Here is a 12,500-nt window from a genome sequence, read left to right as displayed (position 1 = left end):
TCATTGCCTGTAGATTGGATGTAATCACTCATGTTCACCACAGGAGGGCAGATGTGTTCCATTGTTTGCGTCGAGTAAAGGAAGTTTTTAAAAGAAGGGACGGCATCTTTATCACTTAGCACTGTTCGATATTTCTCATGTCCACAGTTCACGAAATGAGACCATATTTTTTGGTGAGCCTTAAGAAGAACTTGAGCAAAACACTGGAGACTATCTGTATGACAAGCCAAACATTTCAGGAAAAGATTCAGGGAGTTAGCACTGCTGGATGTCAGATTTGGTGGTAGATTTAAATTGCTTGTCACGATTTAAACTAGTTCTTAAAAAAGGTTGGCCAGTTTAAACAGGTTGTTTTATGCCAGCTTTAATGAAATGCGATTATAGACTAAAGATAACTCAATTAATATGGGTTGACAACTCAGCCAAAAGATACCCCGTCAACAGAAATCAGCGGCTGTGCCGACGTATTTTCATTAAGCTTGTGCAACAGCGATACGTACCCCAGGATGTAGTACGTTTTCTTTGCATTGCTCACCCTCCTCCAAATGCTAAACCTCATCGGGTTATATAGTCTACGTATAGCTTCTGAAAACCTGTATGTACTATTCCTATGTGTCACTGTCTGCAACATATACAGTACAGATGTTTACACACACGATCAGAACGAAAGGCTAAAATAAAAAAAATTTAAAAAAAGAACCAGGCCTCTGCTGACAGACAGACACACACACACTCACACTCTACCACTACCATTACTATGACCAGTGCTGTTTCTCCGGCCAAGTCGAGTCTCTCACTTCCTGTCTGAGACATGGGCGTAAGCATTACCACATGTTGACAGATGAGCCAGCCAAAGTTTAGACTGACTGAACTGTGCATTGCCCAGCACAAACAGACCACTATAAGAATCAGTTTATCATTAAAGTGCAAGACAGTGGACTGGGATTCCCACTCAGTCTGCATGAACTTAAACAAACAAACAAACAAAAATTCTAATCATTATTATTTTCTGAATCACTGCTCTTATTTTTGTGAGCAGGATCTCAAAAGGTTTTAGGGGAGAAAGTATCGTGGGGTTATATACTTTTAGGATCTGTGAAACTGTTGTTTTCTACCCTATTTGATTTCAGCATCTGCAAATATAATTTAAACCACAGATCTTTCAGAAGAACAGTCCTCTTAAAAGAGATTTCACTCAGCAAAACTGTAAAGGCATTTTATGTAGGGGGCTGTTAATTGTTCCACACCAGTTTTCATCCTCATTAATCTTACGTTACAAGTGTTCTTGTCATATATAGTGTAAACATTCAGAAGTGCCATTTCTCACTGGAGATACATTTACTTTGATGGGTGAACCAAACAGTCTGTGTCTTTCTAGTGACTCTGTGTGTGTCTGCATTTTGTTAATGATGACTTATGACATCCAAGTTAGTTTGAAAAGCATTATGGTGACATACAGCAACTGTCAGGGGCCAGCAGTGTAGACCTATGTCAAAAACACAGACATGGCTTGGCCATCCCCCCAGCCCCCCAGCATCCTGCCTTGAACCCCCCCCCCCCACACACACACACACACACACACACAATCCAGGCCCACACACTCACACTTTTATAATAAAGCTTTCCCGTGACAATGAAGTTTTTGGTTTTCCCTTCAGCACATGTCAGCTGAGTAAGATTAAGAGCCCCGTCGAGAGAATCAGCTAACTAAACCCAAATTCGTCTTCTGTTAATTAGTGAATATCAAAATGGATCTGATCTGAGAACAGAGTTGCAGTCATGCTGTCTGTTTTGCAGACTGTTACCAGCAGAGAGAGGTCACTCACAGTCACCCTACATTCCCTTTTATTACCACCTCCTCTTTTATTCCGTTTTTTTTCCTTTTGTTTTTCCAGACACTGATGATAACTTATATCTGTACCTTAGACAAGGCAAGCCAATGAGCAGCTGGCTGGTGATGGGCCATAAAGAATGAAGGGGAGCCAGGATCTACCTCTATGTGTTCTTACTATGCCCAGCTGGGTTAGTGTGGATTAAGGGCTCACCCGTTGTGTCTTGGTCCATTCTACATTCTCGGGCAGTTGAGTCACAGGATTTAAGCTGACATATTTCCACAACGTGTGTCACAGGCGATGACCAGAGCATTCCGAATCCGAGGAGGTTTGGACAGACATGCAGACGACGCCATGTCCCCCCCCCCCCTCCTTTTTTTTTTCTCCTGTGACAGATGACAAAGAGCACATGTTCGTAGTATCTATGGAAACGGCATTGTTATCGTTATGATTGTTATACAACTGTTACTGTTCCAATTGCAGTAGTAGTGTTATCACTGGTCTGTGACAGATTACAAACTCTGCATGTCAGACATTCCTGATTCCAAGATTTTTAAGTTATTTACAAAAGAACCATAAAACCGATCTCTAAAACGTTTTATCAACCAGACATTAACGTTTTCAGTTACTCCTGGTTCGGCAATCATGAATTCTTAGAAGATATTGCAAAGATGTTGTTTTTCGTCCAGCTATTGCAGTGTAACTGATACCAACTCTAATCTGCACATGATATGCTGTGCAATAGTAGACCTTCAAACTATTTCGCCGCTAGTTAGGTGACTGTCTTCAATGCTTACTGTAAAGTAAATATATGAGGTTGCTACTAAAGACAAGGTGGAAGCTTTGTCTTAAATATAATTGAATTCAAACTCACTTTGGTACTAAGAATTTGACCATTCTGTCACAGGTCTGTTCTTAAAACAGTTTTGTCCTCTAATAACTTGCCATTACAATCCTCTAATTACGTACCGTACATCAAAGTTTTTAGTCACAAACAATTAGAGAAGTGTGTGCGCGCAGTCCAATTTAGCAGCTCCCTTTGCCTTTTCCAAGGGCCCTCTAATAAAAAGAAAGCCCTTACTCAGCTGCTGGCGACTGTTATGAGTTTTCAAGCCATCCTCTAGCAGTCTGGAAAAATAGTGGGGGAGAGAGAGAGAGAGAGAGAGGGAGAGAACAGGAAGAAAGCCAAGATTAAAAACAGACCCAGGCATTCTGGAGTGAGGATCTATAGAGGGAATGTATTCCCAATCTCCTGCCCTGTCTGTGCAGTACACCACAAACAAGACACCTTCCATCCTCAAAAATTACTCCAACTCCAACTTTAACTGAGTTGGAATGTGTATTTTTGTTTTGTTTTGTTTTTTTTCAAAATGGCTGGCCCTAAACCTTTGTTATCATCCTGAAAAGGAGACTGTTTTTCTTTCTCTTTCCTTTTTTTCTCTGCCGGGCCCTCATTGTGAAGTTTGCCAAAAATCCCAGTCCGTTTTTGTCTCTTTTTTTTTTTTTAAGGCTGCCTTTTTTCAGTGGAAAAGAAAAAGAAACAGTTTGCTCTTGCAAGTGAAGGCTGAAGGCTGTCTCCTTTTCTCTGCTGTTGTTCTCCCAAAACCTCTGGCGCAACAGAAAAAGAATCATTCAGAAACACATCACTTCAGCACCACCCAAGAACTATAAAAAAAAAAACACGGTATTTTTCTATTTTCTTATATATCCTATCATTTCTCTCTCTCTTTCTCTCTCTCTGTCTGTCTCTCTCTTTCTCTCTCCCTCTCTCTCTCTCTCTCTCTCTCTCTCACTCTTTCTTCAGAAATGAGAGGTAAATCAGACAGAGAAGCAGACCAGCTTAAAGCTAAGTTTGGGGGGGGGGGGGGGTGCTTTAACAGAGAGGGGATCCCTCGGCAGTCATTTGACTAAACAAACAGAGATCTGGTGCCGTTCTCTGAGCTCTTGGGACCACTGAGATTACCCCTCATCCTTTAACCCTGCCGATAGCATGCATCTGCTCCAGCCTCTACAAAGCCTGAGCTAATTGGACACTGTTGCTCACACTTATCCAGAGCAAGCAGAGAGGCAGCCAACACACATCAGAGCGGGAGACAGAGAAAGAGAGAGAGAGGGAGAGAGAGAGAGAGAGAGAGCAGAAGAAGAGACGGAGACTGTTGACCATGCTCTAAGAGACGACAGCAAGCAGAGAGCTGATACAGTGAAGGTAAGAGACATAAGCTACTGGAATTGCCCTGTTGCTTTTTCTGATTCTCTCACATTTTTCCTCTCGTTAAGCAGTCGCTCTACGCTCTGAGACTTTTCACTGTTAAAGAGCTCTGACCCACAATGTCCATTTAGGTCCCGCGCAGGCTTGCACATGACCTATCCGAAAGTGCAGCGAGAATAAGAATACACATATGAAATATCGACATGACAACGCGTTCATCTCTAACAGCATCTTGTGTTTTAGAACAGATGAACAAATTTTGTTGCAAATGTTGCTAAAGGCTAATTTATCACGATGGTCCGTCTTGACAGTTGTAAGACTATGCGTTGACGAAAAAAAAAAAACCAAAAAAAAAAAAACAGAGAGTATTTGCAGTATGCATGTTTGTATGTCTTGTCGTGTTACATTTCAATGTGAATGCCTGGGAAAGAGCCGGTGTAAACATGACAGAGACAATAGTTTCTTTCTACAATTCTGCATTAGACAAACTCAACATATGTTCTTTGTGACACGGTTGCCTGTGAAATTTAAACAATGTTTACGCTCTCACTACAGGAGTATGTTTGACAAGCAGCTGAGCGGTTCACAATACAGGGTATTTAGAGCGAGGGGGGGGGGGGTCTTAGGTCTGGCAAACTCATTTCAATGTAATGTTTCTTGCCAATGTGTTGTCTCGCTCTTTAGGTGAATTGCGTCTGTTACTGCCATAGATCCTCTCACTAATTTGATTTTTAGGAAAGGATTATGTGAATTGGCATTAGGTTTATATTTGAATTTATATTTGTGAACTTGAAAATACATTATTTTTAATCAATAAAAATATGCCAGTACCTTGATTTACAACTGATATGTTCAGTGTATTTTTATATTAAATTTTTCGTATTAAAATCTTAGCTCTTTAAAACCAGTATTATTTTACTTTACGGAATTAAAGGGGTTTTTTGTTTGGGTTTTTTGGGGTTTTTTTTACTGGTATTAGTAATGTTGCTAGCATGCGTTGTGTATAGAGTGCCCTGTTGTCATGGTGTGCCGACAACAGATGTTTTGCACCTGAATGAAATGCCAGTGCTCGGCTAGCGTGGAAGGATTCTGGCAGTTGAAGCTTGTTTGTGCCTTGAAAAGAGTCACAATATTGATGTTCTGTTCTAGGTTGTGCTCTTGCCCACAGTTTCAGAACATTTTACCAAAAACTATTGTTACGTCATAGAGAGATGTCTTTATCAGTAATTACATGCTGTGTTTCTAGAGTGTTCTGTAGTAAGAAAGAGACACATAGTGTTCAGGGAGTGTATTTCTCGTCACTGTGTAAGAATAATGGCATGATAAAAGTAGGGAAAAGGACCCGATAGTGAACTGCCTGCTAGCTTCAGCGAGGGTCAAACCAATCCTTCACCATCAGCTGTTTCCTGGTGCCGTAGCTATGATGCATACCAACAAAATGAAAAATGTGCTTCAAATTATAATCCTGCACTAGCCCCCTGCATGACAGTACGGATCCCATATGGTTTCAGTCGGACACAGGATCGCATTCTGTGATCAGTTTACTACGCCATGAAACACAGTAGTTCATGTTATATTTTTTGTAAGTTATCGTCTTTAAGGCCTTAAATCTACTATTTCATGGGAACCCTGCTCCAAATGTTTGAAGGGTTACTATCTGTGTAAGCTCTCTTTAACGTTTTAGTTGTCTCTGTGTTTAACTGATCATGTCAATTTTAACAGTTAACTTTACTAAATAACAGTCAATTCAAAACTGCTTTGCATATTCTTGAAATATGCAGTTTTGGTTCGTAATGTGTGACTTTTACTCACTCTTCTATAAAAGCAGTGATGAGGAGAACTGTAAGAGTGCTGATGGCTACATCCGGTGTCTATTATCTGTCAGAACTCCTTATGAAGATAAGAGAGAGGCAACTGAGTTTTAAATGAACACTAAACGAACAGGGTTAATCATGAGAGGAGACCACAGCGTGTGTTGTTTCATAAAATTGAGTTGTTCTGTCCCCCCCCATCTGTAGCATGTCCAAAAGAAACACTAAGACAGGCTCGGGCAAGTGGGGGAGAAACTGGGTGGGCAGGCAGAAGAAAATATTTGAAAGATTTTGTTAAAGATAATGGACGCTATTTAAAATAGAAGAGTGGTGCCAATGCATTGTGTCTTTATCTCTCTCTCTGTGTGTGTGTGTGTGTGTGTGTGTGTGTGTGTGTATGTGAGTGAGTGTGCATACTTGTGTGTGTATGACTCAAGGCATATTCAAAAGCATGTCCGTAGTGATTACTGTGTGAAACCCCCTTCAGTTAGGCTTAGAGCTCAGAGTGCAGCATAGCAAAGGTGATGATGCAGCATTGCTTAATGGTGGGTCATCAGAGCTGTCTCATCTGTGGGACTGGCCAACGGCATTAATACTCCAGAGGTTGACTGAAATATGAAACACATGTCTTGTCAGCACAGCTTACACATCTTAGTAGTAGTAACCCTAATACCAGCACCTCTCAAATGCTTTGGTAGCACTCTCTGTCTCTCTCTCTCTCTCTCTCTCTCTCTCTCTCTCCCTCCCATATTTCCCTCTGTTTTCCTTTAGTGTGTTTGTGGGCACTAGCTTGGATAAGAAGCAGAATTTAAAGCCAGTCAGAGCTGTAATTGTATTCAGCTGTTTCTTTTTCTTTTCATTTTTTTTTTCTTTTTTTGGAGGGGGGATGGGTGGGGAAGTCGTGGGGGCGTGCTTTGGTTCTCACAGGCTGGAGAGAGGGGTTAGTGTGGGCTAAGGGAAGGGGTTGTGGAGGTGTGTGTAGGCGAGAAACACGCAGAGTTTGGAGAAGTGAGAGCGTGAGGGTGTGTCAGGGTCTCTCCATGGTGCTATGTAGTTTTGGAAGGACTGGGCCTTTGACCACTCTACTTGATAGGAGCCATACATTTAGAAAGATCCTCTCCCGTTTTTAATATGTAATATTTTATATGGTTTTTATTGTTTCTGTTGCTCTCTGGGGCTGGTCACTTGTGTGGAGCTTCAGTCTGCGACTCGTTCCTGGCTTGTGTTTTCACAGTCTTTTTCATAGATGGAATTTTCCAGCATTCTCTGGCTGGAACGGATTCCTTCTGCAGCAGCTGCCTTTCATACTAAAGGAGTGAAACAGATCCACATAGTTACTAATAATATAACGCTGTAAATTTTGAGTAATACTATATGAGATGAACTTTGAACATTGTTGAAACAAAATGCTAGAGTGCATTTCTGTCTTGCTGCTTGACTGATATCTTGGGTCATTTCCAAAGCAATTTTTCAGTCACTTTGCCTCTAATGACTCCAAACAGGGAAAAAAAAAACTAACATCTACCAAACATCAAAGACTCCGCAGCTCTTTCACAGCCACCTCTCTCTCTCTCTCTCTCGTTCCACTACCTTCTCAGTGGCGTTTACAACTTCATTTAAATAGAAACAATCCAGAACCACAAGTTTCCTATACAAGCCTCAGATGGTTCCTGAGGCTATGCGTCTAGGGTGCGTTGAACCAATCAAGCTCTTTCTGACCCTTGAAAAACAAACAGCAGCATCAACAAGAGCAGGTCAAACAGCTCGTTGAGCAGCACCGGTTTTGGCCTCGAAAGCCGAGCCGAGATCCCGGACGCCCACGGTGTGGCACGCCGTTTGAGACTCCTTTAAGGGTGCTCGCAGTTCAAAAACCGTATAGTAAGCATCATTGTCGCTCTGTCATTTCCTGAGGTTTGGGTTTGAGCAGAACTGAAAAAAACGTGCAGCGTTGCTGTTGTTGTTTTTTATTGTTGTTATGCAGATGTCGAGAAATGGGTTTTGTGGTACGCTTTGTCAGGATGATCCAATGTTTCTGACTTGATATAAAACCCCGTGCTACCAGATCTTTAAGACTTTGATTTATGTACGCCTGTGATGATAACTGTATGCTTTCGCTGTGATGTTGATGAGTGACTTTTTCCTGAAAATGGAAATTATAAGCTGCTGGTGTTGTTGCTAGTGAAGAACAGAAGAGTATTTTTGTCTCCAACTCTATGCTGTGTTGATACTGTTATTCTGCATTATCGAGAATGCTTAGCAAACCATAGGAAAGACCATTATAAAGACCACAGTATTTTCAAACGCCTATGCTGTCAGATCACTGATAAAAAAATGACTGGAATGTATTACAGTTGTTTTTCCTCCTCACTCAGGGAAGCTGTGTGTATTTAGTATGAATATAATCAAAATCTGTGCTCATTGCATTTTTAGAGAGATAAAACTCGAACATTACAAAATCAGAAATTGCACCATATTTTAGCACATTGATTTGTGACAGTAAATTAGCAATGTTCAAAGCCATACCAATCTGAAAAACAGTTTCTCATCAAATACATGCCATTTAATGAGTTGATTAATGATTCACAAAGGCCTTGGTTAGGGTTATGGCTGAAGACAAATTGAGTTGGTTATCCATAAGCAAAAGCAAAGGAGTGATCTGATCTGGGAGCAGTGGTAGCTGTGTGGTGTTAGGGTCTGTCTAAGTTCACTGAGTGTGTTCCTTACATTAATGTGTGGAGCATCAGGGTTTAGGATGGGAGTTCAAGTCTCTCCAGTCTCTAGATAGCAAAAGGCTCATCTCAGGGGACTGTATGTAGACAGTTGAAACAAGAGAGTAGTTTATTTTAACAAGGACACATTGAATCATTGTTCCCACAGACCATGCCAAAATCTCCACTTTTAGAGGGAGAAAGGGCCCCTAAAACTAATTCTGTCATCTGTAAATGGTAAACAACTTTAGGAAGAAGGGATGAACAGATGTATGTGTGTGGGTGCGTGTGTGCATGTGTGCGTGTGTACAGGGTATATGGTTCCATTTGTCAGCTTCCCCTAGTGATGTTTATCTCTCTGGCTGCGGCCAGATTAATTACTGTGTCGTGTTTTTGACCATCCTCTTTTTGCATGTGCCATGTGATTGACTTAGAGTAGATCAGTGGAGGTCGATGGATTGAGAGTACCTATGCAGGGACCAGCTTGTGGGCAGTCCAAAGAAGTCTGTCATCAGAGTTGTTTACCATTGTGCTGGAATTATCAAAGTCTATAAGTGAATCAGAATGGTGCCCACAAAACCAATTCTGCTCGGAAAAGCCACTTGAAAACCACTCTCTGAAAATGGCAATGTCTGGTTTGTTTAAGATTATCTTGTTTCAGAATGTCAGAGGGGAATATCAGATGCATTATCTTGTATTGTGTTGTGTGCGTGTGTGTTAAGTGGTCTTAGTTGCATGAAGCACCTCTCCTGCACACCCACACGAAAGAGAACCATGTTTCCCAATACAGGAAGTGCTGTATGACCACCCCCCACCCTCCACCCCCCCCCCCCACTCCAGATGTGTGCAGAGAGAGAGAGAGAGAGAGAGAGAGAGAGATCTGAGCACATTTCTTTTTTCTTTATGTCTCTTCCTCTTTTTCCACAACTCTCTCAAAACAGCGACAAACAAAGACAAACAAAGCGACGAAATAGCCCCGATTCAAAAGTAACTTTTTATATCTTCCTTTCTTAATCTGGTTCCCACATACTGGTTCATCACATCTGGTTCATCGCTGCCAGATGTTTGACTAAAACAGAACCCAGTATACATTTCTAATCCCAGCTGAGATGCTAGGCGGCGTGACAGCTTTAGGATTTAAGTTACACATACAGAATAAGTTTGGATGATGCGTGGGTTTAGGACAGTCCTTTGGGAACGGACAGAGCGGAGTCCTGCGTCACAGGGTGACACATCTGAATGTGTCGGCGAGAGACAGAGACACTGGGAAGGGTCAGACAGGCATAAGATTCCCAGCACCATACAGACGTACTCACACGCTTCAACATCCGCCTGCGTACGGCACATCTCACAGTAGAGGCCACAGTCTCACCAATGGGGAATAGCCAAACACATACAGACTCTTACAAACACAGACACAGTTTGAGAGACTGGGCGATTCCTCCTACCCTCTTTGAAAGTGATGGCCCCGAATAAGAGTGATCTCCATTTATATGTACATTAAAATGTCAATCAGCGGTGATTGCGTGAATCTAGGAAGGTCATGATCAGGTAGATCTACATATTCACGGCTGATCACATGCATAACTGTTGTGGTGATAGTGGTTTGTTTTGACCTAGACGGCGTGATCTAATCAGTGTGAACGAACTGGGTCAAAGATCATTCGAGATTCTGGAACTGCCCTCGTTGCACAACGATCCTCGCTATAAACCTCGTCACGATCTCTTTCCATTAGGCTATTGTTTAATATTTAACCCTGCTGCTGTCTGATTTGAATGGACATTGTTAAAAACGTTCACGCTGAGAGTATGCCAATGGTATCTCTGACGCAGGTTAACTATGGTAATTTTTTGGCTCCGATAACGTGAGTAACCAGTAAGAGATTAGTTACCATGTAAAAAGACCACATCCTGACTTTAACGTCAGTGTCTGGGCCTGGACGTGATCCCTGGCCCGCGGGATTCTATTCACCGATCCGCTACCCTGTGCCACCGTCTCAAACGCAGACCCCCAAAGCCCCCCCCCCCCCCCCCCCCGTTCACCCTCCTTCTCCCTTCTCTGGGTCTTCTGCATGAAACTTTCTCCTTCTGAAAGGGAGCCTTTCAAAGCTGCAAAACCCCTTTCATTGCTTCTGTGCTTGGCAGTGAATATACCACCTCATTCATTTACGCTGCCCAAACATTATTTTCTCTCCACCTCCTCCCCTTCCACCTCCTCCCTCTCTTACCCACAGCAGTTCTTTTAAAGGACAACATTCAATATGTCCCACTTATTCACCAACATTTCAGCTTAGCTGGCATCATTCTGTGAGAGGTAATGAGCCAGTCATTAAGATATTGGGGCTGCCCCCTATACAGCTAGAGTGAGGGTTTTCATAAAAGGGAATGTGAGTTTCTGTATGGGTTTCTATGAGTATGGAATGTTACCAAGTTCTCTTGATACCGATATTTAATATTAATCTAATGTTGTTTTGTTTAGAAGGTCTCACTGTGATGAAAGCGGTCAACTATTTTTGGTCATGGTAGAAATATGCTATTATTTAACTGTAAGGACGTGAAGGACATGATTAGAAAACTCAAAGGGGATGCTGTGTATGGCTTTCATTAGCTGTGTTATGTATCGGTTGATATAGTGTTTCTTTTAATGACACAGGGATGATGGCTGCTCTTTTATTGCTGTACAGCTTCCAGGCATGGACGAGTATACTGCAGCGGGGCTTTATGGGTAAACATGACCTCAAGGCTTCTGGGCTCCCAGGCTGTTCCCAAGTGTATCAAAGTCCATGGGAAAGTCACAGGGATTTATTCTGGGAATCTAGCAACCCCCTCAAAACAATTATGACACTAGTCCACCCCAACCCAACCATCCTAACTACACACACACACACACACACACACTCATGCACACGCACATGTACATGCACAGACCTCAATCTCCACCCTCATTGTTGGGTTGAGTTTGTGGTTTCATAAAGTTTGTCCTTTTGGTATTAAGAGCATAGTTACTCTACGTCAGTTCAGAAATCTTAAGACAATATTTTCTTTGCTTGGCTTAGCAGGCCTTGTTGCCATTCTGCACTGGACTTCTGTTCATGTCCTGTTGAGCGTGTTAGAAAACTTTCACCATAGTCATAACAGGAGCATAAGAAACACATAGAGCGGAATGTAGATGCATACTGTTTATTCTGTCGTGTTAGTGTTTAAGGACAGTATGTTTGGTTATGTTCACTATATCTTTCGTTCTATTCATATCCGTAGTGTATGTCTCTAAATTATGGTGTTAATGGCGAAATATCTTTAAAGCATTTAGAGCATTTCCCAATGGCTTTATATTTCACGATTTTTCCACTGACCTCCTCGAAGGATTCCTCCACCTCCTGCGTGTCCTCCTCCACCTCCCTTGGTTCTGTTCTTCCGCCCTCTCTTGTTTTCCCACCCTGGTTTTGCATGCAGTCCTGTGATCTGACTTTAACTGTTTCCAGACCTCCAATATAAACTCCCTGCCCCCATCTTCTATATTACCCCTTCACCAACCATCTATCCATTTCCACCCACAACAACAAACCTTTCCAAACCCCCCCCCCCCCCCCACCAAGTCTCTCACACTCTCTCTCTCTCTCTCCACACACACATAGACGCACACACACACACAAATACACACAGGACACGTGATATCACAGAACACACGAACACATGAAATGTTTCCTCATTGACACATCCTGTTTGTTATTGGGCAGTCGCAGTCACTGGGGGTCAGAGCTGATGCACCTTTGACCTTCGTCAGTCGCCACTGAGATACCTTAAAAGGAGGTCGCGTTGTTATCGCTAATTAGGTAGATCCCCAACATTTTAAAGTGATGACTGATCATTGCCTTATTTTGTAAACACAGCGCTACTTCCACGCCCTAAGAAGTCTTCCCCAGTCTTGTCTATCTGTGCG

The 12,500-nt window shown here is 42.2% G+C and overlaps 1 protein-coding gene across 1 annotated transcript in view; it reads left to right on the top strand.

Moving 5' to 3' along the window:
- The first annotated feature begins 3,960 nt into the window (after nucleotides 1-3,960).
- pdgfrb (platelet-derived growth factor receptor, beta polypeptide) overlaps nucleotides 3,961-12,500 on the top strand; it is a 21,039-nt gene continuing 12,499 nt past the window's right edge. The window contains exon 1 of the mRNA XM_030765626.1: nucleotides 3,961-4,038. The gene's annotated coding sequence lies outside the window, so the exon portion shown is untranslated. The remainder of the gene's footprint in view (nucleotides 4,039-12,500) is intronic.

This window comes from Chanos chanos, chromosome 2 (genome assembly GCF_902362185.1).
Source record: "Chanos chanos chromosome 2, fChaCha1.1, whole genome shotgun sequence".
NCBI lineage: Eukaryota > Metazoa > Chordata > Actinopteri > Gonorynchiformes > Chanidae > Chanos > Chanos chanos.
The sequence above is the reverse complement of the archived record's forward strand: the minus strand, read 5'-3'. Positions and strand labels throughout refer to the sequence as shown.